Below are 6,575 nucleotides of genomic sequence, written 5' to 3' on the forward strand. Positions count from 1 at the left end.
TGAGTTGTACTAATTGTGTCAAAAACAGAAGTATAACTGTAAATAAATATCGGTTCTGCATATTGGTTATCGGGCACATAAACATGCAAATAATCGGTATCAGTTATAAAAAATAAATAGTGGTCGATCACTATTAGATAGGAGACCCGATGCATGTGGGGTTACATTGACCGTTGGTTCAATCATAAAATACACAGTATTAAAAACAATAGTATAAAAACACTACACAAGACAGTAAATTCTCACACACAATTTTCTGGAATGTATGTTCATTTATAGACCAGGGGTCGTATTCACAAAGAATTTTATCTTACCACAAGGAGTACTCCTAAATCGCACTAAAAGATTTTAGCTAGGAGTGTTCTCTTAAAAGTTATTCACAACGCCTTTCAGACCTACTCTTAGTAAGGAAAAATGACAACTTCTAAACTAAGAGTGAGTCTTCGTTGCTATGGATGACGTCAATTCTCATGCACGAACTTCCTCGCAATGATCACGGTGATTGGTTGTTAGATGGCAGGGCCATCATGCGGAACATAACACAGACGCACCAAATCATGGAATTACGACATCTAAATTTGCCTGTGTCCTACACAAAATAATAATAATAATGTAATCGAGAGAGAGGGAAAAGTTGTGAATTAAATAAAATTAAATGAAGGTAGCCTAATACCCTAATGAAAACCGCCACTTGCCTAATAATGAAAAACGACACTTGCTTGGTTAATTTACATTCTATTAGTCTAAATAGACTACTTAAAGCAAGGAAATGTTGCTCCTATTGAAGTAATGTAATAGTTGAATGACGGTGGATTATGAACTCGCCAAAATGGAAAAGAAACTGGACGCAGGATCAGTTACTGCTGCTGGCCCAGTTGGTGCTGGTAAAAAAACATAATAAAAGGGAGTTTCGGCACTGGGATATCAAGCAAAACTAAGCGTGAGACATGGGAGAGGATTTGTTTGCAGATCAATGCAGCATTCCCGCTTGTGTCGCGGACCCCGGACGACTGCGAGAGGCGGTGGTATGTGCTACAATCACAGTCGAGGATTGAGATTGCAGCCTTTAAACGGGCAAGCATGGCAACAGGTAGGCCTATAATATTAAATTTATAATATCATTATTGTTTCAAGTAATTCTAAAAACTTCCTGCTTGTCATGAATGTAATGAATTATGAAACAAATGTAATAAACAATATGCTTACATTAAAGTGTGCTTTTAAGTGTTATAGGCAATGCTTTTCAGTTGGTGAAACTTTCCATGTATGTGTTAAGGAGGAGGATCAGCACCTAAGCCACTGAGCCACATTGCATCGGTGGTGTATAGTGTCATTGGGTCAGACACCAGCATAACGGGCATTGAGGGTGCAACTGATCCGGCAATGCAGATGCTAATGGAAATAGAGGGGTAGGCTATGTTTATGCAATGATTGCAATACTTGTACATTTGTGGTGATATTTAGAGAAGGACATACAATATCATTATGTGCAAACCACCCACCCACACAAAGAACTGTGTTCACAAATTATAAGATGTTTTAACAGGCTACAATTTATGGTACAGGCCAAATGGAATCCCAGGTCCTTCAGGTGGAAGTCATCGTCCTCTTCCTGCACGTCTTCCAGCACCTCTTCCAGCACCTCTTCCTCTTCCAGCACCTCTTCCTCTTCCAGCACCTCTTCCTCTTCCTGCAACTCTTCCTCTTCCTGCACCTCTTCCTTTTCCAGCTTCCTCTTCCACAATCCCATCACCTGCCTCTCCCCTCAGTCCTGCTGCTGGTGCAAGGCCATCACCCCTGGAAGAAAAGAAGATGAAAATGGAAATGCGTGTGGTAAGAAGGCAGAAAAGGGTCCTTAATGCAAAAGAGAGGCTAAAACAATTAAAGTCTGAATATTACACTCTAAAGATTGCAAAAATGCAAAGGGAATAAACACACTTAAATTGAGCAAAAATGTGTCTTTACTCATTTGTGCATGTGTGATTATTTACCCAAAGTGTGTATGGACAAAGTGATCCCTGAATGCCAGTCCACATTGTTCCACTTCATCAACAAATTGGTTGTGTTCATTGTCATCACCATCATCATCATCATCATCATCGTCAAACTCATCACCATCTCCTGTCTGTGGTATGTTCCTTTGCCGACACAGGTTCTGAAGAAGCGTGCACACACAGTGATCACTTTACTCGTCTTCTCTGGACTAAGGCGGATTTCACTATGTAAAACGTGGAAACGTCGTTTTAGCTGTCCAATCCTCCTTTCCACCACACTGCGTGTCTTCTTGTGTCCTCTGAAACATACACCAAGGAACAGTAAACATTATTGATTTAACCAACAACACCAAGAGCCACCACTATAATTTGTAATAAGCTTTGACATTGTGGTCATGCTATTGAATTATGGCACCTAAATAATATAGCAAACATGTGCACTTACCTATTGTAATTTAACTGTGGTCCCACTTGTGGACGGAGGTAAGGTGTAAGGAGCCATGACTTACAGGGATAGCTACTGTCCCCCACCAAGTGACATCCAGCTGGCACATGATGTCTCTCAAACAGTTGCCTCAGACCACTCTCCATCAATATCCTCGAGTCATAAGTGGATCCGGGCCACTTTGCAACAACATTGAGAATTGTGAAATTTGCATCGAACACAATCTGGGTATTGATGGAGTGGGTTTTCTTTCTATTCACAAACACGTCCTCATCCTGACATGGTGCAATTATTTTAATATGTGTCCCATCTATAGCAGCAACCACTCCGGGCACACCGGCAATATCCATAAAGCTGGCTTTGTTTCTTTGGAGTTGGCGAATGTCCAAACGAAAACTTAGGAACTGTCGGATAATATGGGGTCTACAGAGTGCATTGATGGTTTGGTGGATGGATATGCTTACCGATGGCTGGGATATCGCTAGATCGTCGGCATTACACAATTGCATTTTCCCCGTTGCCAGGTAGCGAAGTGTTATCAAACATTTCAATTCGGCACTGATTGGGTTGTTGCGATTAGTTGTTGCGCTGTTATTGCATCCCTCACAAGATCCACAACAATCAGTATTCCCTCACGGTTAAGGCGGTATCTTTGTAATAACTCTGTGTTATTGAGTGTCTCCAACACACTGAGTCACGCGGCCATTTTAAGATCCTTTGTGAATAGGTCTTAGTGAGTTAGGAGTCCTCTCGACTTCTTTTAAGCTGTCCCAGACTTAGGTGCTACTTTTAGGGCTAAAATGCTTCGTGAAAAAATTAGGAGTCCTAAAGTTAGGAGTGACACGCCCATTATTTTTAGGAGTTGCTCCTAAATTCGCCAGTTAGGAGCTACTTTTAGCCTTAAAATTCTTTGTGAATACGGCCCCAGGTCATCTATGATTAATGCAGGAAAGTCTGTATTAAAGATTGTTTCTGTCTCTGTCTTGAGCACGTGACCACATTTTTTAACAGCCACAAAACCAACTTATCTGATCGTGGGCATGGTAACCAAGACCTTCTTGCAATCACTGGGGAATGGGACTACAGGTCCCAGAGTGAGTTTTAAAGATTGTTTGGTACAATCTAATGGTGAGCAATACCAAATAATTGTATCTGATTTGTCTCAGTCGTTACAGAGTGTTAGTCATTGTGTTCCTATTGGTCAGTGTTAGAGGATCTGTGTAACAACTGAGGCTTAGCCTGACAGTTAGCCTGCCCTGGACCAGACTAGTTTCCCAGCACAAGTTGCCAGGGTAACTGAGTTTGAACTATTTTAAGTTTGCTTTATGAAACAGAATCAACCGACAATAAGTCTGACTAACCAAAATAAGCATGGCTTGTATTCTAATCGTGTTTTACGGAACAACCCTCTGGAATAGTTCCTTTGTTTTGTTTTATTGAAATTTGCTTTTTAGAAATTTGGGAGTTATTCACAGATCTCTGTGAACTTTTTTGAATGCCTTTTGGATTGGCATTGCAAATTTTGAGATCTGCCTGCTAGAACTATTCCTCTTTATTTTTGTGTTGATTCTCAAGAACATTTTTGCAGACCTTCTGCATTTACTTTGTGGACTTTTTGAATTTTATTTTTTAAAACTGTTGTCAAACTTTTTGGAAGTTTTTGGAGTTGACTTTTTGGATTTTTCCTGTGAAAGTTTGGACTTTCCTTTCATCAAATTAAATATCTAAAATCTTTTCCCCAGAACTGTAATCTGGTTTATCTGCATTTGGGTTCAGCTTTTTGACTGCTCAAGTTTTCACACTAGTCCTATCCTTGTGTTTCTGACAGTTACAGCATGCGTAAGACACAAACAAAAAAATGACAATAAACTTAGGAGACAGGAACTTAAGTACAGACTCAAACAAGTTAATTAATAAAACACAGCTCATAACAAGGAACAAATAATGACTGTAACCATGGTAACTAAATGTGACTATTGAAAATAAACTAAAAGTCCATTGTCACGGTTTATGAATTCACTGTCTCCTTTCGTCTCGTCTTGCATTGTGTGTGTGTGGGCCGGGTCGCTGATCACTGCAGCTGTTATGAGTCTTGTCTTGTGTCTGCCTGTTCATCTGTGTCTTGTCCTGTTTTTCAGAAGGAGGCGGTGAATTTATCTAACGTGCCCTCCGAGTACCACAACCTGAAGGATCCTGACAAGGTTAAGGCTGTGGTAGATTGGCCAAGTCCAGATTCCTATAAGGCCCTACAGAGGTTTCTGGGGTACGGCAACTTCTATCTGCGGTTCATTCGCAACTTTAGCCAACTAGCATTACCTCTGCCTTGACCTCCCCCAGAATGACGTTCAGGTGGTCCGATACAGCTGAGGCTGTATTCTCCAACCTCAAAAGTCGCTTTGTTTCGGCTCCCATCCTGATAGCCCCTGATTCCTCACGTCAGTTTGTGGTGGAGGTCGACGCGTCAGAGGTGGGGGTAGGTGCAGTTCTATCCCAACGTTCTTCCTCAGACGACAAGATGGACCCTTGCGCGTTTTTATCCCATCGTTTATCACCTGCAGAACGTAATTATGACATTGGTAACAGAGTTATTGGCCGTCAAGTTAGCGTTGGAGGAGTGGCGTCATTGGTTAGAAGGGTCGGGGGTTACCTTTTATTGTTTGGACCGATCATAAGAACCTTGAATATATTAGATCTGCTAAAAGACTCAACTCCAGGCAGGCTCGGTGGGCTTTTCTCTCTCGTACCGACCTGGGTCCAAAAACATCAAACCCGATTCTTTATTTCGCATTTTTGATCCTTCCGAACGCCCGGTTACTCCCGAGTGCATTTTGCCAGAGAAGATAGTTATCTCCACACTCACATGGGAGGTCGAATCGAAGGTCAAATCGGCCTTAGAAGAGGTAACGCCTCGGTGCGATTGCCCACCTAGTCGATTGTTTGTTCCGGAGGAGTTATGGTCCGAAGTCATATGATGGGGTCACTGCTCCAGGAGTAAACTGGACTTGCGGTTTAATAAAGCAACGATTCTGGTGGCCATTAATGACTCGCGACATTCACAGTTTTGTCTTGGCTTGCTCAGTCTGTGCCATGGGTAAGACGTCTAACCGACCTCCTGATGGGTTACTGTCTGACCCTTCGAGACCCTGGTCCCACATAGCGCTAGATTTAGTCACCGCCCTCCCACCCTCTAATGGCATGACAGTTGTTTTAACCGTAGTGGACCGGTTCTCGAAGGCGGCACATTTCATCCCCTTGCCCAAATTACCATCCCCAGAGCAATGGTCAGACCGAGCAAGCCAACCAAGATTTGGAGAGAGTTTTGCAATGTTTGGTGTCCGAGAATCCTTCATCCTGGAGCCAACAAATTTCTATGGTTGAGTGCGCACATAACTCGTTACCAGTGTCATCCATGGGCCTCTCTCCGTTTGAGTGTAGTCTAGGGTACCAGCCACCAATTTTTCTGAGTCTGGATTCCGAAGTCGCGGTCCCCTCCGCTCACGCCTTCGTCCAGAGGTGCCACCGCACATGGACCAGAGCCCGTGAGACTCTGCTCCAGGTGGGGGCGCGTACTAAGGCTAAGGCCGATCGCCACCAGTCAAGGCCTCCCATATACGTTGTGGGTCAAAAAGTGTGGCTTTCTACCAGGATATTCCGCTCCGTGTCTAATAATCTAGCTCCCAAATTCATCGGCCCGTTCACTGTCACCAAGATCATTAGTCCGGTGACAGTCCGCCTCAAACTTCCTCCGGCGTACAGGAGAATTCACCCCGCCTTTCATGTCTCCAAATTGAAACCTGTTTTTCGTTCTCACCTTAATCCGCCGGCCCCGGTTCCCCCACCCCTATTTAGTCCCTCTGTTTTCACCTTGTCTTTGTCAGAGCGGCTCTGGAGGTGGGCAAGGAAGTGGCAAAGGGATGGTAAGAGGAGAAGGCGAAGGCACAGGTATAGAAGGCGGCTGAGGAATGGTGACAGACAAACGAAGACAAAAGCCCCAGCGGTGATGATAGATGATGCCCACTGACACAGATCCAGAGCACAGCATGTCAGCCCACGATGGAGTCGAGGGAGGGAGGAGTCAGGACCAACAGATACCGGGTGGGATAGGGTGGGGGGCATTACCTCCTTATCCATGTCAA

At 43.6% G+C, this 6,575-nt stretch overlaps 1 long non-coding RNA gene across 1 annotated transcript; it reads left to right on the plus strand.

The window, feature by feature from the left end:
* Nucleotides 1-976: 976 nt before the first annotated feature.
* LOC306990949 lies at nt 977-1,691 on the plus strand. The gene is made up of 3 exons (XR_013795995.1): nt 977-1,090; nt 1,277-1,409; nt 1,566-1,691. It is a non-coding gene; the product is annotated as an uncharacterized lncRNA (long non-coding RNA).
* The last annotated feature ends 4,884 nt before the right edge of the window (nt 1,692-6,575 follow it).

Source organism: Phoxinus phoxinus, assembly GCF_949152265.1.
Source record: "Phoxinus phoxinus genome assembly, chromosome: 22".
In the NCBI taxonomy this organism is placed as follows: domain Eukaryota; kingdom Metazoa; phylum Chordata; class Actinopteri; order Cypriniformes; family Leuciscidae; genus Phoxinus; species Phoxinus phoxinus.